Raw genomic sequence first — 21,702 nt, 5'->3', positions numbered from 1 at the left:
GAAGAGGGAGCGAAGCACAGAAAAATCACTCCAAAAGTGTCTATAATAATTATAATGAAAATGGCAAGATGGATGATAGCGACTACAGAAAAGTACGTATAATAAAGAAAGAGAGAAATAATAGCATCTAATATTCTAAGAGCACTTTGACCCTTAGAGCTCTTGATCTCATTGACACAAAGGATTTCACAAGCTGCTGTTCAGCTCTGATACACTGGCTTAGACTAATGCGTGAAAGACATTCTGCAAGAGTTTAAGTCAGACCCCTTCTTGTTGCATTTTTTGGTCACAGGCAAATTAAATTCGAAGAGGGTTTCAAAAGTCGACTGGAAAGGGTTTTTATTGCCAAGTCTAAACATTTCTGGCAAAATAGGATACACATCAATTGGTTTATAGCTGAGAGTACGTCGTGGAGAACGGCAGCAAATATCTGACGATTTCGTATCGGAATTCCAAGGGCGAAACGCTGCGTCTCGGTATTATCTGAGAAAGTCGAAATCATTCAACCGTCAATGTAGTTGTTAACATCTCCATGAATAGTTATATTTAAATGGTCGCCACATATTGAGCTGCGTCCATATATAGTAGCGAAAAAGTGCGCATGTAAATTAGAAGTATACATGTGTATAACTTAAACATTTAATTTATTTTTAGGCTATAATAGATGGAAAAAAGAAACGTTAATGTCGGTGTAGCTGGTGGTTGCTGCTAATATTTATACATTGGAAAGGAACGAACATGCCAGCTAGAAGTATTTAAGTTCTTGTTAAGTTATATCGAGGACAAGCAACTTGTTTACCTCACATTCACTACTCGACATTATATCTCCAAGATACAATGTTCGGTAAACATTTCTGTGCCGTTGCTCTTCGTTGTCGTTCCGTTAGAGAGAGCTCGACCACGTTGAAAACATTGGTTTTGTCAAGGATGGTGTTACGATTAGTTAAATTTTCAGATTTTTTCCCCCGGTGATCAATGTTTACAGTTTGTATAACGGTAATGCAGGTTAAAACCCAAGCATAAAAACTATAATGTTAGTGAGAAAATGTGAGCCCGCTCTGGTAAACAACGACTATTGCTATTGATATTATGCTTAGTTCCAAGGTTTTGGGGTGAAAATTTTTTAAACTTCGCTAGTTCTTTACTTGGAATATCACTTTTAATAAATAACATCCTCTTCTATCATCACGGCGAAGTGTGCCGTACACGAGATTAGCCTGCTGTGTTCAGTAGTCGAGCACCACTATATTCAATAGATACTAAATTCAACAAATCATATAACTTAATCCCTCAAGGATCGTGAATTTATTTTGTTTGAACGAAGCTTACATTTTATTTCGCTGACCATGTAATCAATTCCGTCAGTCAGCCTGACAAGCTTCATCTGTCCTGCCTGAGCAGCTTAACAGTCTGCAGCCATAGATTAGCCGATTGTCAACAAAAATCATGTCGTTTAACTCGTTCCTTAGTTTTGTTCTGCTCAACTAGTTCTGTTCTATACGAACCCCCCAGGCTCCGCCCCACGAGCCTAGCACCAATCAGTTCCCAAGCGCCCTTTCCCAGTCTAAACGGAAAGGGCAGACAAACCCTCTTCGCGTGTCCGAACGGCAGTCGTACGAGACCCTTTAAAAGAAACGGCCATAAGGGTTGCCGGATTTTTGTCATTAACCAGCCAATTGGACGAACTTATCGTTGCTTGTAATACGAAAAATAACTACCGGATTACCATTGCAACGCAACGCTCGGATATTGTCGAATAATTGGAGAGCTTTGGGGTACTCCAGTGAGGTGATAACTTGGTAATTAAGTGTTGTGCTCAAAACGGAACGAAATCGTTGTCTATATGTATATATACATATATATATATATATAGACATGTACTTCCTGTGTAAAACGTGAGAGTATTTCATCAGTGAACTACTGGTGTCTTTACCAGTCATTAGCAATTTGTATTAAATTAGTGTGTGGATGAACGTGGTCTGCAGTATTTGTGTGAATTTGTATACACGTTGTGTTCCAGACGAAGTGTGTCAAGAAGAGTGCGTCAAAACGTAACCTAATGGACTATTTTGAAAGGAGCATTTGTCCTCATTTAAGCCGAAAAGCGAAAAGTGGTACGTAGATATGCGATGAAGTTCTGTCAAGTCTACTCTGCATACTGCCGACAGGATAATCGCAGAGAGTCCAAGTTATCGCCTGAAACGCACAGTAATATTGAAGATGTCTAGCAATTCGATAGAACATCGCTTTCTAAAAGATGCGCCTGTTTCCAAGTTCCGTTACTAATTATTTTCTAGGTTTTGTACCTGACTCATATAGCAAGCTTTGAAAATTTACGCAGCTCCTAGATTATCGTAACTCTTCGAGGGTGGTTTATAGTTGTGCGGAACTTTAAAAAGCTACTTATTATAATAGGCATGTACGATGTTTTTAGAACTCGCGAACCAAGAATTGTCCATGTGATTACCCCTATCTTACTTATCGCTAATACAAACCTGAACTACTAAACGCGTTTGTAGACACGTCTGCCCTCTGACAAAAGACGGGAAACCGATGAAAGTCTCTTTGTATAGCGTGTATTGTGTCGGCCCGTTGATTAGTTGATAATTACTGCGTTTAGATTCTCCGCATGACACTTTGCCATTGAGCTCCGTAAAAATATTATAGTCGTTTGAAGAGAAACGTTGGACATTTCAATAGCACTCTACCTCTTCTTTAGTAGCTTGGTCGAAGTCGTACTTAAGTCCTTTTTCTTCCAAACATTTCCAGTGAAACACGTCTAATAATTTGGTCACGCCACCTTCACTGTCGGACGTCCTTTTCATGAAGCCACTAGCGCCCTAAATGCGTCAGTTAGTAATCGGTACCTAAAGACAAACCAAACAGCTGTTGTTAATCTACCTGGGACGACATATTATCCAAATGCTTAATTATGCGACGTAAGGTAGGTTTTCGACAGGGAGCATCGATATTTAGCCGGCTATGAGCTACTATTTCGGGAAAGCGAGTTCACCTTTTTGCCCGCGCAGATTTAAAAGTACATCGTCTTTTTACAGTTCTACATATCAATAATAAATAAATGTGACTGTTCGTAATACGCAGTTTCTAAAAGTTATTTTTGTGCGTAACTTCAACAACAAACGCATTTAATTTGGCAGTGTTTCTATTCAAGTCTTTAGGAAAGTGTTCTGTTCGATTTTAAACCTAGCTTAATGGGTGATATATTTGCTAGGACGTGTTGTGGTTTAGGTTCGAATCCGGGCAGAGACAGACTGCGTTCCGCGCTGGAAGCCAACCGTCTGTCTGATCGAATACCTGATGGCGATACTGGACGTAAAACTTGAAACATAGGTAGGTTTTCTTAGACATAAAGTTTTTAAATCCAGTGAAGAAATGACAGTGCACAAAGACGTCTGTTATCCTAAAGTATCAGGTACAGTGGACATGCTTAGCGTCACCAAGCAAATGAGAATTCATCAAGGATAACACGATGAGATCTAGCAAACAGCGAAAACGACAATAGACATTACGATTAGGATGATACTCTTGTGGTCAATTACTGAGATTATTTATGGCCGCTCAGGCGGCAGCCGAAATAAATCTTAATATGTCAAACAGTTATGTCATTGATTGAGGGTCTAGACATCGGAAAGCTGAACAATGCCTTCCAAATCACCTATATGACAACTCATACACCCTGGTACATTTGTATCCAATGGCAGTGCAATTTTCGAGCGCGTGCAAATGCTGTGCCTGTGCGTGCGGTCATGGCGTGTCGGCATTGCGCTGCGGAAGCTTCAGTATAAACATGGGCAAAACGTTCACTTTGTTTGCCCATCTAATAAGTCGTCTGGTCGCTTCGGCCGTTTCAATCCTTCGCAGCTATCGTAAAAGCGCCCACTTCTTCTTTCCTGTCCACTCAGACTTTTACTTCCATCGATGTTCCTGATTTGTCCGCTCTCTCCCGCCTGATATCGGCCCTCGCGCTGCGACGCCAACGACTGTGCTAATAACAACAACAATAACGAGGAGCGGCAGCGAACTACCTGTGCTGTTATTTCAAATGACTTCCACTGAAGCCATCTCTTCCCTCGGTGGTCGTAGAGCTACGGCAGCTACGGGAAGAGCAGCAGCCCCAGCTGCCGTTAATGTTGGCGTTTCTCGAGCGTCAGCCCGTTCCTCTAAGCGCGCTGCCGCGCACTCGCTACGAGGGCCACTGGCGCTGTTTCTCACTTCTCGTGCTTGCGTTTGCTGCTAGCATTGAGACTCCGCTTTCTCTCTCGCTGTATCTGACTGGCCGACTTATTGGGTCTGACGGATCTGAACTGGGCAGCGGCTGGCGATCGATGATGAAGCTGCGATGACGACGCTGGAGTAGTAGCAGCGGCGGCGGCCCGGCATCCAGCCACTGGACGTAATATGGTGTTCAAGCTAGTGTCTTCGCCGCCACTCTTCGCTCGCTATCTCCGGATGTTGTTGGATCATCATTGGCCGCGGCTATTGGCGTCAGCGTCGCGTCGCTAGCCCCAAACCCAGAGTGGCGCTGCCCCAGCTTCTGCTGTTGGGATGTGCTGCCCCTTGGAGAAGAACGATACGTTTGTTCTACCGTTATTGATGCCAACGTCAGTACTGGGTGAAGTCTGAAGCTGGCCCGGGTTCTCCAGAGCAGTTCAACATTTGGCTTCGATTCTGTCTCTTCATAGAGCAGCCTATGGCAAAAGCTGCAGGTCGATCTATTAGTTTGCGTGTTCGGCCAACTCTTTATTGCTACTTTTGGCTGTTTTTTTTTCCGGTGATTGGGATATTCATTGGCATAGCTTTTTGTATATTGTTATCACAGTGGCTTGAACGGGTTGAGTCGAGCAACTCGGTAATCAAGCACAGCCCGGGACGGAGCACATTATTAGTTGCTGTCTCAAAGATAACTTTTTTGTCATGATCGTGTTCGAAGAAGGGGGTCGAGACAATCGCGAAGTCAGCCAGAAAAAAAACAGGAGCAAATGGCCGTTTACAACGACACACGTGCGAATAGGATGGACTCTATCCGGATTAAATCAAAGAATAACTGTTGTGCAGCGTTTAACTTTAGCGTAGAGAGGAACCTTTGCTACTCAAGTTGCTATACAATATCCATAACTGGCATAGGCAAAAAAAAAGTTGTCTCGAGATTGTACCGTAACGATGGACGAAATTCAAAACGGGATAGCGTAAGGGAAAAACCTCAGATAGACGTAACTTGGCATAAAAAATCCATTTATTACGTAACAACATTATTACACATAATCGCATTGTAATATCAAAAATGGCAGTATCCTTCCACGTACATCCGAATACAAATTAAGCCTATTGTTTTTGCGTACATGATAGAAATTATTTCTTAGACCTGTTTTGCTAACATACGTCGGCGGTATCAAATATGGTGAAATGGCACACTCTACAAAGCGTTGCAGTCTAAAGATCCGTAAATGTTATGGTGATTGAGCGTTCGCTTCGCTCCTACGAATCGTGAGAACCCAGTATTAGTGGCTTAATATGGCGGCGTACTTACCTATTATAGTGAAAGCTGGGTGACAAGATTCACACACGAGCAGAAGAGTCGTTCGTACTTATTCGAAATATTTTTGTATGCGGCTAAACCCGTCTACGGTGACTACGGTAGAAGATGATCCTAACAGTTCTTGATGCTTTCATATAGAAGCGATCTCTTCAGTGGTCATTCGATGTAGTTAATCAGCCATTTTTTTTTTGCTCTTGCTAACATCGCTCCTGTCATTACCATAGATCCCATCCAGTCGCATAGTGCTGTTCATCAATCAGATGCCGGAGTCGGAACACAATTTTATCCACTGGTTGCTTCCACCTCGGCTAGATGATCCGTACATCAAATATCTTTCACCTACGATGCTGTTCGTCACTCTCTACCGTGCGGTTAGTTCTTAAGCGGCAACGCAACGAAGTTAACGAAGTAAACGTAATTAGCGTCTCTGTGTGCGCGTTCGTTGTATTCTTTCCTGCTGCTTCCTCCTTAAAGACACGTTACTCCTGTGGCCTCCATTTCTATACTCCTCCTGTTCTGATCTTCGTTCAATGGCAGCTCCGTAATCAATGCAACTGTGACCGACGGAGCCTTACCTTTGTTCCCACTCTATGAAGGACAACACTGCTCCCGTCTGACCAAGGCCGCCGATTCGTTAACCGGTCAACTAATAAACATGCCCACTCATGCCATGCCTTTATCTAGGTCCCATAAATATTAACTGTAGCGGCCTGGCGTGCATAATGTTCAGGCTACAGTCAGTATTTCAGTAGCCTTAAAATGGACAGGTACCTTCTGAATGGGAGAAACCCGTCATACCATTTGGACGACTATATCAGGGGTGGTGAGGCTTAACGATTGCGTACGCTACATAAGATGCGCTTGAAACACCTCGTCAAGAAACGATCAGTTCCGTTCTTTGATTTGTGCATACATCTTTAAAACAAAACTAATCTGACTGGTACGTTTTCGTCAAGTGTCTGTTGTCGTTTGTGGAGGTGACGATCAGCCTCAGCGTCGATAATTACTCTTATCATCATATTCACTATTATCATTTTTACTGAAATATCGGTCTGTTTTTTTATAGAGGAAACGTATAAACACTACGTTCTGCGTTCACTGAGTTAATCGCTTCCTTATTCCTAGCGGCTACTTCGAGCACTAAGTGGACAATATTACGAGAACACAAAAGAACGAGTGAGATGGCGAGCTGTCCGGTTAACCGCCCCAGAGACCGACCTGTACTGGGTCTTCGTAGTCGCTAGCAGCCTGCCCTGTGGTTCGACCGGATGACGTTCGTTGTCGGTCTGCGAGCCGCTGCCCATGTGCTCGTATCGTATCATTGTCATCGATACCCCCCTAATTCACTACCGCTACTGCGGCGTGGCTATCGTTAGTTGTCCCGCTGTTATACAATGTCTTCAACACCCGAACTTGTCAACATCGTGTAGACGGTATGGTATCGCATCGTAGAGTCGAACAAACTACCGATCTCTCCGATGATCGCGCTGACTTTCGTTTTTGTTGTTATTGTCGTCGTCGTCGTCGTCGTCGTCGTCGGCGGCAGACGAAGCCCAAAAAAGAAGGGTTCGTCAAGAGTCCTGTCGAAAAGCGATTATTTCTTGGGTTTCGTTTTCTCTCTCTCTCGACAAAGAGTTCGGTGTGGACTTCCGCGCTATATCAGACACAGCGCCGGCGAGACCCTGTCAGTGAAGTACCAAAAAAGACTTTTGCCCGATTTCAAACGAGGATGCGGCCAACATCACGAGATAGCAAGAATCTAAGTAATAGTTAGGAAGCTGCATGATGCGCGAGTACAAGAAAATGACACGGGTGTCGTTATTTTCTGAGAATGAAAATACTTGTTATGTGGATATAAAACCACAAGACAAAATACGTAGTTATGACATACGGGGACAGCTTTGGCCGGCTTTGATGGCTTTTCATTTGTGGCGTTTTTGGCGTTCGCAAAGTTTTTCCTATAACCTCCTTAGCCATCAATACCGTACGGCGGAGATCTTAGCTTTATTGGCTGCGGACCATTTGGATCGACCAGGCGCGCTCTATTCACTCCGAGAGTGTCAAAATTTACTTCAAAGACAAACCTAACTAGACCATACCGACCAAGTTCAGCAAAATTACGAGCAGACAGTTCGACCTGCCGATTTACGAACACGTTTGAATGTTGTATTCAAATACGAAGTTCAGATGGATTCGAATAAAATATTGTAGGATACGGCGATACGATGGCGACAGACGGCCATATAAAAGTTGACCGCCGGCCGGAAGAACACGCACAGGTGTATATGTGAACCACTATTTACGACATGCGCTCCGTTACATACATTTAAAAACATCAGGCATTGGGTTGTGATCCTAATTTGCACCGCTTCTTTCCAATGTGGCCAATGGCATTAATCTGTTATGGGCTTGCGCTGTTAGGGAAGCTCCACATGTGAAGACACATATGTAACATATCTATCCATATACTTCTTAGGTTTTTTTTTTCCTGCAAATCGAAATGGTACAATAAAACTGAGGGTATTCAACAATTATATCTGTCTTGGCACATGAATAGAATTCGAGTTCCCTGATAGTGGATTACTGCTACTTCTCCCTTACAGCGGGCTAGCAGAAATACGCTCTCAGTAGAATCTATTGAAAAAATAGTGAAGGGTAAATTCAGCTTAACAAATGAGTAAGAGGTCCAGCTTGAAAATCTATGAAATATAATTCAAAATTACACTATGTAACCAGAAAAAAAAGAGGGAACTTCATTTCTATGAAGCATGATGTGATCCAATAGGTAGGTAGGTAGGGGGGGGGGGGGGGGTAGACTTCCGGGAGTCGATTTTTAGGATAAAAAAAAAAATCGCTCACCCCCTTTTGGTGGATGTGCATTTCGCTGCAAGCACTTCATCGGTTTATGGCGATCGATATACGAAAGCATTGACCTACGCCTGGCATATTTATTTAGTGCCATGCTCATTCGCGTAAGTCTGTCCTCGCAGCAATCTGCCGTGTACTATTTCTTAACGCCCTTCTTATTCTAATGCATCTTTACTGGTGGCATTCGAGCGATTTCGATCACTATCAATCTTTTCCATAATTTGCATGTCATACTCACACGCGCTGATTATGAAAAGTGGGCATAATACTATATGTAGTGTAGAGGAAAATATCTATAATTTATTCCCGCACGTCATCACGAATCATGAACACGTGTCGGAGGTTTTGCGGGTGGGTTACTGCCGTCGCACACGAACTTCCACACAGAATAATTGATGGATCATGGAAGTTTATCGTGTGCACGTCGACGACCCCTAATTGGTTCACTCGTGTGTTCGGCAATCCAATTTTTGCCTAAATTTGTGCCGATTCTTAATCGAAATCTGACAACCCAAGCTCGACGCCTGGCGTACTCGTTTCGGGTTATCAGTCATTGTTCGACTGCAACGATGACAGGACGAGGGGGTAGGAACAGGTAGCAATGTCTGGAAGAAGTTCCCTCGCAGCGGTGGTTGGCACAACGAAATTTCTGCCCCAGAAAGGCACAGTTCTGAACGGTTTTAGCCATCGGTAACACTGATACTGCGAATCTGACCGGTCCCGGTGTGGACGGAATAGCTTTGTGTTAACACTATTGAACGGCGTCGATAAAAATCGAAAAGTAGATTTTGACACCTGTATGGACAATTGAGAGTAATTCCAATGCTTGTTGATATCTTTGAATAAACCCATGGAGAGTATAATTAAATATTCTCCATGGGTTTATGACCATCTGCAAGCGACTATAAATATCGATTGGCTGATCTTAATAATGTTTACTCATTTACCCTGTGTGTACTCTGTTGAAAAAAAAAACGTTTTTCGATTAAATCATACCAGTCCATCACAGAATCGATTCTCTATAATATTCTGTTATAAAAAAACGTAAAATCATGGAGCTATGGAACGCTAGGCTATCGTAGACTTAACCTTATTGACAGCTTACGTATATCTATTTCATTGCGGCAACTGGATAGTGGTTAGAGGCTAGAGCTGTAACTATAATTGTATTTAAGTTATCGACGTTATTGCGCCAAAATAATTTTACGTACTTACTTTAAAGGAAGGAAGCTTATAGATTTAAAAAATGTTTAATGCGAACGGTTAGCACTGGTATTGACCATGATCAAAATGATTATTAAAGTATCACTATCCTATTGGGGATAGCACAACTAAAAGCTACTGTTATCGTATTTTTTTTTTAACATTTTTCAGTGCTGATTCTGACACTGTGCACGGCACAGATTCAGTCCGATGTGAACGCCGGCACAATCAATCGCATATACCTTCGTTCACATCACAATAGATTTTCTACAGGTTTTATTTGGGGCATTCGTTCCTGTTAAGGTCCACATCTCGGTATTGGCAATAAAGATGATCGTATCAAACCGATTACAAAATCGTAATGGCAGATTTATTGGTACACCTGTCATGATGCTGCTGTCTGGCAATATTTACACCGCGCGGACCAGATCCAACTTCAAAAGACAACAGACACCTCCTGATACTTTTCTGGTCTGCGTGCAACCTTCGAAAAGGAGATTTATTCGATTCGAAGAAGCATCCGTTCACGTAATTGAACGTGTTGACACTTGGCAGGTCCCTGATTAACCTTACTAAACGGCCAAACAGTGCATTATACACACACACACACACACACACACACATATATACTTCGTGTGTCTGCACGAAATATTCCGCATCAATCGAGCATTTGTAATGGAGGCGTCCTAGCGTACGAACATAGGCCGAAACGCCAATTTTGAGTTGGCTGAATCGATGCCGCCTTTGAAGCTAGGTCGAGGAATGATTAACCAATCATTCCTTTAACCAAACTGGAGATTAAGTCTGGCCATACAGGTGCATATGTAATATTGTATCCTTTATCGCTAAATTACCAAATGGGAAAATAGTTGTAGAGAGATAAGAATAGAGATAACACAACGCCTGCAAAAATAGTTCTAAGCTGTATTTTTTCTGTCGCCGGTGCGCTTTTTATTTTGGCTGCAATCGAACGTATGAAATCAAATATGGCCAGATGCAAACTACTAGTGAAAATGCACATATGGCTCGTTAAGTATTTATTGCCCAAATACTGGTTTGTTCTATAGGGGGAAAAGCGGTCATCGGGCGCTGGATCTGTCGGCCATTAAATGTGTGTCTTATGGGTCTCTAAGTAAACTATTCCTTCTGTTTATTTTTGCACGCTTTGAACTTGAAAAATCCGTTCGATCGATTGGCGGTCGTGGGCACGATAGCTTACCAACGTGCCAATGCCTGCTAGCTATGGCTAGCTGTCACGCAAAAGCTATACGTTTTTTAAGAAACGTCGAATTACGTTTACGTAATATATTTCTAAATTATAGTAGTAGCTTACTAATAGTTCAGCGATTGAGATCAATATCCAGACAGCAATAAACACCAAAATCAAATATGCAATGCAAAAATCGCGTGTCCCCCCTAGCAAACACAACAGCTTGACATATATAGCGACATAGGCGTTCGCTTTGGAAAAAATTCTTGTTGACTAGCAGACGTACCTATTTCAGGACTGTTTATTAGTCTGGAAAATGGACGGCCTGTTGGATCTGTTTTGCTTCTATGTCAAACGGCATCCTCTACTAGTCCTCTATAACTTTGACTGACTTTATGGCAGCTTCCGTCCTCTGTGATTCATTCGTTTTGATGAGGATGCTAGTAACGTCCAGGTGGTATTGTGCGAAAACCACTCACTGATGTTGCATTATGTGGTACCTCTTCCAATTCACGCGTAAGAGCAGCCCGCCATGGGATGGTCACTACATATTTCGATGCAGCGCCGTCCTCCAGCATCAAGATGTTCCGATACGCTGATGATACGCGCTCTTTTTGTCTATCTGGCGCCATCGGGTATGGTTCATCTTCCGTTTCGCTGTATCTCTGATCTAGTAGTTGTGACGGTCGGCTGTGTATTTCCGCGTTGCGCACGGTTGTTCTTACTCTGCTTCTGCTGTTCTCGATTTATCTAGTCCTGCATAACTGCGAAACGTCCGCTGGCTTTAAACAGCGATTTTCTGCTAGTACTCGCTTTTTCTATGGGAGCACAAGTGGAGTTACTCGTAGTAACTCTCGTAGATTTGTTGCGTCATATTTCGAGCGACACGCTTTTTAACAAGTTTGCGCCGATATTCTTCATTGCCATCCGTTCAGTATTAATCAATCGGCAAACGGGTATCATCGGTGGATATTACCTGTCATCAACTACTCTTCAAAAATATCAGGAAGAACGACTGCTTTCTAAAGCTCTTCCTGTGGGAGTAATTATATGGACGAAGGTGCCGTAGGGTACTCAGGAAGCAACGCGATCATATCGCTAAGAAGCTGCATATTTTTTTGAGCAGTGAACTTGTTACGTCAAATGTGGACCTGTTGGTAATTCTAGGTAGAATGATGGGTTGGTCTGCAGGCGTCAAACAATTTCAGCAGATTGAGAGCTGTCTGATGACTAATCTTTTTAATTTAATCATATAAATAAATCAAGAGCGAAAATATCTCATGATTGATCTTTTCGCTATCGGATAGATATTTTTATTCTAACTAGTCGGCAATTAGATTACGTTGTCGAGTAGTTGGTCCAGATTTAAATTTTGTTGTGTGTTTAATTATATTTTATTAATTTGGCAATGTATTCCAGTTTGCTGGTAACCGATCTCTGATGTCAGAATTGGAGCACTTGTACCGACTCTACCGATCAGTAGTGCTCCGCGATACAAACGATTTTTCTATCAAGATATTTTTAGAAAATGTTTTCTATCTTGTATACGCTAATTTATTCGAAAACTAGCAGGTTACCGAATTGATCATGTTAATTATTATTCAAGCGTAGCGGTAGAACGCACAATTTTATCACGAGCGATTTTTTCTTTTCCGTTAAATCTGGCAGTAATGATCAAACGACGTTGTAGATAGTTCTCAACTTTGTTGAGATAAACAAAGACTATCGTAAATATACCAAACAAAATTCTTACGTTTCTTATTAGAATTTGCTTGAAAAATTTAGATGGTCGCACGTTTGAGAAGCTTTCCTATTTGTTAAGCCCTAAAGTTTAACTGAACCCCTCCACTTCCCCGCCCTCGAAAGATTGAATTAGATTAAACTAGAGAGCCAGATAAACGTTCGACCGCAAATGGATTACTCCGTTTGCGTTTCATCAGGCCTGTGAGGTTAGATGAGGATTCTTGAAGCGAATTATCTCAACGAAGCTAACTCTTAACATTGTCCTCACAAGCGGCTCCGTTGCTACGTATCGGCCATCACCAAAGCTCGCGGTTTATCTTTTGCACATTGCTAAGCCACAGTCTATTCTATAATGGGGGAAACTTTCCGTTAATAGCGCCAATTCGTCAGTCTTAATCAATATAGATCCGGAATACTTAATTATTTTTTTACCTGTGACAATTGAATAATTTCAGTTCCGATTTAGATGAGCCTTTTTTCTAACGTTGATCAGACTAAATGACAAATTATTCAGTACGTAATGGGCAAGATTTACATAACTGAATATAAAAATACACGTGAACCGTGTTTTGATTACGAATTCCTATGCCCCTAATGGCGTCCAAGTGTGTACATAACATTAGCACAGCAACAATCTCAGCACTCCAACTACGCCCCCATATTTACGCACTTGTTCACGTGAATATGCAACTGTGTTGTACACTCCATGTTTGCTACCGTATAAAGTTTGTGTGTGTGTGTGTGTGTGTCTGTGTGTGTGTGTGTGTGTGTGTGTGTGTGTGTGTGTCTGCTCATTTTACTGTGATCTTCTCCACTTGCCGCGGTGGGCATAGTCGATTGCTTTTGCCCGACAGGGCGACCTGCCAGCTTCAACTTTAGGTACCCTTCCGTCTTCTTACGCCACGTTCGTTCGAAACCCCTTCTGTAGTAACGTACATACCCTAGCCAGCCTTCTCACCCTTTCATTTTGTTATACACGTTTTTTCTCGCACATACACGCACGCACGCACGCACCACTAGGTCACACATACCTGTTTGCCTCTTCTGCTGGTATTGTTCAGCTTCTAATGCTCTCCTTTGAATAACATTATATAGCTTCTATGCAAATAAGCTGATCTGATGCCCAGTGGGTGCGCAGGGTCCCAGCTGCTGGGCCGGCAGTGGCAAGTTGTTCATGGGCGAACTCACATCTCGTCTGCTCCCACACCGCAGCCGCAGCCTATGTAGAATACGCCACACGTCCCTCCAACATTGGCCACCAAGAAGACTTTTGCTGTCCAGATGTATGTGTCTATATCTCACGCCGTGGATGATGTACGGCAGCGCATTGGCGTCAATAGCACGATGAGAAGAAGCAGCAGCAGCAGCAGCAGCAGAGTGACTGGGGTGCGCTATAATGACGGGTTTCCAAGGAGTTGCACTTAGCCAGAAGGGGGTTGAAAGGGGCCTGTTGTCGACATGGTATTCCAGTAGCTCTTGTGCCCCTGAAAAAACTAACGGTAGGAAAAATTTGCAGCGGCAGCGGCATCGGTGAGCTTCATCGTGCGACCAATGCTTCCATGCGGCGGTTAGGAGAGCAGTACTTTAGCTACGTATAGACAACAAAGTTTTTCCCTAGTTAGAATGATCTCAATAAACATCGCTAGCCATGTCCTAGCAGCGTACGCGGGGATGCAGATTTGTCAAGTATTATGTAGAATAGCTATCACCCCACCCATGTATAGGATATCCGTGGGAACTACTTGTGACGCGGCGGGGAGGGGTAAAAATGTCTTATTGACAACCATACCAATGTGGTCCTTTTCGCCTTTAGATACGGTATGTGTAGGTACTACCAGTTGACGAAGCCAATAATGTTTTATGTATTTCTTGTATTGATTGCCGTGTGCGAATGCAGGCAGTGCTGAACACAAACATATTTCGGTGTGAATCCCTATTAACGAAATTTATTGGCTATAACCATGGCCGGTGAGGGCGACCGCCGAGCATTGCATCTATTTGCATAGGCATATGTAGGTACATTCGTGGACGGTATAAACATCAAGAATTCAAAGAGCTGAGAGAGCGCCGAGAACAAAGGTATTTTACATTCGTTTCCCGCGCGATTTTATTTCCTAGACAAAGACTTTAAAGTCCTCGTTGGGGGCCACACGCAGCCGCTGGTCAGTGTGTAAATCCAGCGATACATGTGAGCAAGCGGTCTGAATGTTTTGCGAAGAAGAGATCAGGTTTTTTGGAGCAGTTTCTCTTTTTGGGTTTCTCGTGCTTTCCCGCTGGCCAATATCGAAATCGTCAGTCTTTGCTTCAAACGAGAACAGGCGATCATAGCCGTCGTCACCACTAGAGCTGTTCCCTTAGGGCAGAAAGTGAAAACCTTGTAGATCTCATAATACCCGTGCTCCCTTGCACACCACAATTCCTCGCTTTAAATGAGGCCATAGCTCCGTGGTGAACACTGGTGCTCTATCAACTGTTATTGCTGCCGCTGTTCAAATAACTGGTGCGTGAGGCCTAAATGAGCTGGTGATTTCAAACATTTTCAGGTAGTTTCCTACTATGGGTTTGTGGATAGTGCACAATAGGTACAGGCGCATAGTCTCGAAACAGCCCGGCTTCTGTTACTTCGTGATGTTTTTACACAAGAAAGCGAGAAAAGCATATGCCGCTTTAGCATGCATCGAGTGTGAATCGAGCGAGAATCATACTGTGACAGTTGTACCAGCTTCGAACCTTTTGATGGTAGTCTCTACAGGGGACCGCTACAATGATGAGTTAGCGGCTGCCTTCGGATTGGCTAATAGCTAGAAGCGGCGCTTTTAAAGGACCGAGATAAAATTGTAACCCGAGGACAAATTATGGATTTTCGATATATATATATATATATATTATATATATATATATACATATATATATAGGAATCATTTGCCGTAATTTCGATAAGTATCGCGAATGGTGCACACGGGGTTGTCGATGTACTAGACGTTCCCTTTTTAAGTATTAATCTTTTGACAATCACTACCCATCTATTACCCCATCAATTACCTCATAATGGTCATCAACTCACGTGGCAGTCGCCTGCTAACAGCAGAACACACCTGCAAAGATGCTACGGTGCTACTCTGCTGAACGGAGGGCGTATCTTTGACAACTACAAAAAACAAGGAACTACGTTACAAAATTGTGCCAAACAGAATCAGCCACACTACGGACAAACTGATAGGTGAGACCTGTTCAGTAACGAAGAGACACACGGCCAGTACGGCCAACGGGCATAATGATATGTCAACAGAGATCTCCAGATGGAGCCATCGGTCTATTGTTGATGACGCCCATAAACTTCGGAGTGTCCTCGTTCCCTCGGCAATAGACCGGTTTAGAACAAAAAAAAAAACCAGGACAGCGATAAGCCGTTACCACTGGGGTTAGACCCGTGAATGACCGAAGTGACGTGCGAGTAACGATAAGATGGCAGCGGTAGACGCCGGCGAAAAGAAGTTACTGAAACGTTAGCGTATTTTTCGAACTTTTAGCCATATTAAATACTCCGAGCGATCCTATTCGGAATAGTTACTCACTGGCTAGCCACTAAAAAGCATTGGGGTGTTGCGTAAATGCCCAACAGACCAACGAAGACTTTGTCAGTTGTGGTAAGTGTTTGCATGCGTGCTGGCTCAAAACGAGAGATTTTATACGGGCCCCGAATGTGAGGGACTCAGAATTAAATGGATCTACATATATCATCCGTTATCGCACCGCTCATTTGCTTGTCTCGCTAGTCGAACGCGAGTGCGGGAAACGCTCACGCCATCGAACGATCTTAATCTAAGAAGAATAATATGTCAAAAAAGTTAAAATAACAGCGACGTACCTATGAAATTCTAACTTTGCTTTGTTTTTTTTTCTGTGACTCTACCGCTCCCCGTGAAAGTTCGTGTAGGACACAGGGAGACCGACGATGCTAACGAGATCCATAAGTGCCAAAAACTATTGCTCAAGTAGTTGTTACGATAACGGCAATAAAAGAAATTAATTACGGTTTATGAGATATTTTTGATATACGCTGATCGTGAACGGCCAGTGATAGGTCGTTGTGGAGATTTCCGAAGCTGGCGTCATCTTTTCACGATCGAACTGTTGTCTGTGTGTGTACCATCACCAATGCAAGAAATAATACAACCGACATCGGCAAAAGCATGCACCGTCCAATCTCGCCCCTGTGCGGGCCGGTCGCCGCAAAAGAGACACCTATTAACAATTATTTGGTCGGATGATATAGTTCTGACGTTGTGGTGTATGTACATGTGTGTATATACACAGATATCATAATACTGTTATAGAAACATAACCGTCTTTGTTCAATACCTATTTGTTTCTTGGGCCATAGGCTAGTACGAACGTATTTAAGACAACTAGTGATTGAGACTAGTGTGAAGTTTGAGGTCGTAGTGTTTTGAACGTAGCGTTAATAGTTCGCGGAGCTTCTCTATCTGATCGGAGTCGATGTGCTCTCTGATCTTTAAATAATAGTGTTGCTATTGCTAGTTCACTATAAAACTGAAAATCGATGTAATGGAAGGTACAACAGCGGAGTTTTCCGCAAGCGACGACAATTAAACGGGTCTAGTATGTATGTCGGATTGTGGGTCAACATTCCTTAACAACCGAGATAGTTCACTGGAAGCCGATATTCAACGCGCGAGTAATAAGACCTTGATACTCCGTGTATTGGGAACACCATAGTCGAACCACTGACATTTGCAAAATGATATTCTGCAAACTTGCCGTGCTTATAGCTGCCGTCGGCTCTTGCAACACGCTAAACCTCAACTTGTTTTTAGCTCCTAAATGTGTTTTTCGAAACTTTGCAGTCTGCTCCTCATTTCGAAGTTCGGCAAATACACAATTGCTGTGGATATTCACATCTGTATGCACATACCGTTCCGGTCAAACTTAAGTAATTTGTGACAATATATAAACGACGGAGCGAATCCTGTCGCCTCTTCACGTCCCGTTCGCGCCGTCCGGGAGGTCGGGTCGTTCACCCCGATGTTGGAGTCCCATCACATTACAAGCTTCCGTATATTTCAACCATGTACATTTAGATCATGCACATACCTGTCTATCATATGAGTCTAATCATTTGACGACACTCCTTGATTGCCCCTGTTGTTAACAAACTTCTATTATTAGTGTGGCACTGACATTTCAACTTGAACGAGTTGCCATTACCATCATGAATTATCACTACTATCGTTAACGACTTCAAACTATTACGTTATATCTGTTTGTTGTTCTGTGGCTTTGCTGCGAACCATTTTTATGTCGTCATCGTTGACATCTTGTCACTGTTCGTCGAGTAATACTGGACGTATGCTAGGACCTACAATAATAATCGTAGCCGCAGAAGGGGTCGTCGAGTTTTACTAGTGGTCGGCGTCGAACGCCTGCCGATCTGCCCAGATCGTACCGAATCTGACGCGTCTGCGCGCGGGCTAGAAACAATGCAATCTAGAATCAAGCGTTTGGATATCCTTGTGATATGAAAACAACAGCGACGGTTATAATAACAGTAAGAGTTATACTTTCTAATTAGTGACGATTATGTGAGACTCATTTACAATCACTATTAAACCGTTGGTCTTACCGGCGCATTCGTGTCACGGGGAGACTATAGGCAAGTAATAGCCATCGACTGTGGTACGAGCGTTTCTGCTAAGGGAGAAGTAGTTGGTATCAATCAAATTGTTATTGTCGCATGGGACGTAATCAATCATCGATCATATATCTCTATGTGTAACACAATCACAACGGAAACGATTGTTGTTTAGGATTCTAATAGAGATTGTAGAAATAATAACTGGTTGATACAACGACAGTAGCTAATAGTCAACGATCAAAAACTCACTGCCTCCTTGAACCGTACTTTTACAGGAGAATGAGATGTATTACATGTAGCTAATAACAAAATCGTCGGATATAGCATACGTGTATACATAGTCTGTCCTATGATGAGTGACGCCATTGATTTGCCAACAATGGACAAACCGTTAACCGAGTTGCTGACGTTGCATTGTCACAGACGACGCGTGCAGTTGTCTCTGAACTTAAGATCATGTTGCGGCCTGCGTAACTTCTTTCGAAGTTGCCAAAGGGCTGAAGAAATCACTGATGTCGACCATAGTGTAGATCGTAAAACACGGATATCAGCAGGTGCACTTTTCCTCACTTTCCACGTATACGTACACACCTCCTCGGCACGATTCGGCCCTTCAGTGTACCTGAAGAAGAGCAACTTGACGAAAAAACTGAAAAAACAAAGTGTCGCACAGACGGAAGGGCGGCCTGCAAGCGTTAAGATGGACACATATCTTCAGAAGCGGCTGAAGAACAGGAGCTAGTAAAATATTTTTCCTAGCTTCTGGCATGATTACGGCCGATGGCTTTGCTTCTGGTTAGGAAGCAAACTGCTAATGTGGGGCGTTTTTCCTCCATCTTTCCAAGCGGCCCAAAAAATAAGAATGGAAGTAGCATACGACCCAGCGAAAACAAAGAAAAATTGCAGTGCAAAATATACCTGCCCTAAGATTTCTCTTTTCGGTTTTTTTTCTATGTAGCCATGTGGCTCTGGGATCATTTTGTATTGAAGAAGAAGGCACATTATTGCTAAGGCACAGATTTGAATGCGCTGTATTTTTCGAAGCAGATAATAAATCTGTACTCTAAAATAGCGCCAACAATTTTAGTGTGGGCTTAGATTGACGAGAAAGCATCACGGTAGGAACGCAATGGTCCAGATAATGCAGAACTGAGCCTTAAATAATAATAATAGAGGGAAATAAATGATGAATTGCAGCACGAAAATAGTAAATTGGTGCTACACGTGAACCAGGCCAGCATGGTCAGTTTTAGGGTTAGCCTTCAAGACTTGCATATTTGGACCCGCTTAAGGGTAAGAAAAGGTGGTGGGACAGTGTTAGGCAACATCCTGTATTACAGATCATGTACGGGAAATGGACGCATTGCGGCCGTTTACAGGTAACAAGCAAAATATTATTCTCTACGCTGTTGATTTCTACACATCTGCTTTAGCCTCGGTATACGGAAAAGATAGAAACAGTGAGATAATCTAGGTTCAAAGCCGAGCGTAAACAGATTTCGTTTTGTGTTGGAAGCCAGCCCTATGAAGCAATAGTCGAAATGTTTGTTTGGTTACCTGAATGCACCCGACTCTACCCTGCAGACCTTATTAAATTAGGATTCGAGATGTTCTGTTTGTTAAAGCGATTGTCCTAGTTTCTGTTTCTTAACCAACTGTATAACACACATTTAATTTTTACATCAACCTATCTAGGTAAGCTTGTGAGACGCAGCGTATTAGCCGATTATGTTATGCTAAGTCAGCCTTTTGATGGGGCCCGTTTGAGAGCCTTCTAATATATTTTTCCTTATGGCAACAGATATTCTCGTACTAGTTTTTCGATTCACTGGCCATAGAATTCTGTATTTCTTTGTATGAATAGTTTTAGACTATCTTCTATATACGGCTGAATATCCTAAAACACAGACATACACTAGCCTAGCTACCTAGAAGAACGGAAAATGTATGAATCTATGAGGAAATGGACACGGGGTACCTGCTGCAGGGGAGATGGGCCCCACTGCCTCACCGAAAAGAAAAACTGCTTAATCGTTTTTTTCTCGTGCTAATTTTTTCGAGCGTCCGCCACCTATCTTACTACTATCACGAATCACTAGATAGGAGATGAACTAGATCGCACGCTCCTTTGTTGTTGAACAAAGACAGTAAACCATCCATGGGCGACTGCACTGGCCCAACGCTATCCTGCGCTAATTGTTGAATAATCACAAAATTAAGGCGGGCTTATTTCTATCGACATGGTCTAAGCTGTCGTATCAACCAAGACATCCCCGTTCTGGTCGCTAGCTTAACTATAACTATCAATAAATTCCGATAGTTGGTCCGCTATGAGCATCTCCTGCCTCTTCCATTTGCCTTAGTGGTACGCTACGCGCGCGCACGTCATGCGTAATTGTGCTTGTCAAATAGATGCGATATATAGATCTTACCCTCGTAGCACAAGCGCGTCTTGTGAGCCTTCGTTTTTGCACCGCATACGGTGTAGTATAATAAAATCCATCTGACAAGCTGCGTCCTTCACATCCATTTATTGTTCATCTTCAATGAAGCGGTTCTACGACGGAGGAGGCGGCTGCAGCGCCCACCGCCTTGTTATTGGACGCCAAGCAACTCTGGCCTCTGTCATCAGCATATCATGCGGCATTCAGCATTCGGTTCACCATCGTTTCTAGCAGCGGCCTCCAGTTGTAGCTGTGCGCCTGTAAGGAACAATGTCGTGTCTTGCTGGAGCAACGGCCATTGGCAGATAGGCCTGGGCCGCTGATGCGCGCTTTTGGCGCCTTCTTGCGTTCCATGTAACTGGAATGGCAGAAACATCGCGCGGGACGGCATAACCTTTTCGGTTCGGGAAGAAGGTCTCCTAGCAGCAGGCTACTGTGCTGACTCTGCGCGGAACAGGAAGTAGAACCGGGTCGGAAACGCTGGGACAATGTGAACACTGAAACCAATGGATGAAACGACCGATACTGATGGTGCTGACTGAAGAAGCGATGTGCCCAGTAGGCGCTCGTTGGGTCGGTCTACTCCATTGGCTGATTCTGTCTTCCTTCTTTGCCCGTCACATTCCCTTTTTGGTGATTACCTATATTTGTCCGTGTTTGCCCCTCTCCCACTTTATAGAGCTGAACATCTTCCGCGTGTATACCGCTGAGACCTAGGGCAAATCCCTCCAGGGGCAGATGCTGTAGCACTCCGTATTTACGTAACAAAGGACAGTGTACTTACTGCTTTTCGCCACTGGGTTGACAGAAATCGAACCATACAAAAATAATATATCCTTCCAAGATGTTCCAAGAAAATGTGTGCACAGTTCGAGCGATCATAAGCCCGCTTTTTTTAATTTTAAACTTTTTATTTCACCACATATGTTCACCGTCCTTATGCTGGTACTAATATCTAGTAAAGGTGGAAGAGGTAGTTATCGATTTGAGTGATTGACCTACAATAATTTCGCGTTGTGAC

At 43.1% G+C, this 21,702-nt stretch overlaps 1 protein-coding gene and 1 long non-coding RNA gene across 5 annotated transcripts in view; one reads left to right on the top strand and one right to left on the bottom strand.

The window, feature by feature from the left end:
* The first annotated feature begins 1,604 nt into the window (after positions 1-1,604).
* The window catches only part of LOC111246677 (protein Wnt-5b-like), a 105,940-nt gene continuing 85,842 nt past the window's right edge, over positions 1,605-21,702 (top strand). The window contains exon 1 of one of the 4 annotated variants that reach the window (XM_022796667.2): positions 1,605-2,114. The gene's annotated coding sequence lies outside the window, so the exon portion shown is untranslated. Of the gene's footprint in view, positions 2,115-2,825; positions 2,945-21,702 lie in introns of those variants that run through there. The other 3 variants (XM_022796666.2, XM_022796663.2, XM_022796662.2) reach the window with 3 other exon arrangements.
* The window catches only part of LOC147756829 (uncharacterized), a 66,644-nt gene continuing 46,597 nt past the window's right edge, over positions 1,656-21,702 (bottom strand). The window contains exons 4-5 of the long non-coding RNA XR_015322899.1: positions 2,496-2,867; positions 1,656-2,196 (exon numbers count right to left, since the gene is read on the bottom strand). This is a non-coding gene — a long non-coding RNA (uncharacterized LOC147756829). The remainder of the gene's footprint in view (positions 2,197-2,495; positions 2,868-21,702) is intronic.

The sequence above is a fragment of the Varroa destructor genome, unplaced genomic scaffold (assembly GCF_002443255.2).
Source record: "Varroa destructor unplaced genomic scaffold, Vdes_3.0 BEIS01000003.1, whole genome shotgun sequence".
In the NCBI taxonomy this organism is placed as follows: domain Eukaryota; kingdom Metazoa; phylum Arthropoda; class Arachnida; order Mesostigmata; family Varroidae; genus Varroa; species Varroa destructor.
This window is presented reverse-complemented; position numbering and strand designations above follow the sequence as displayed.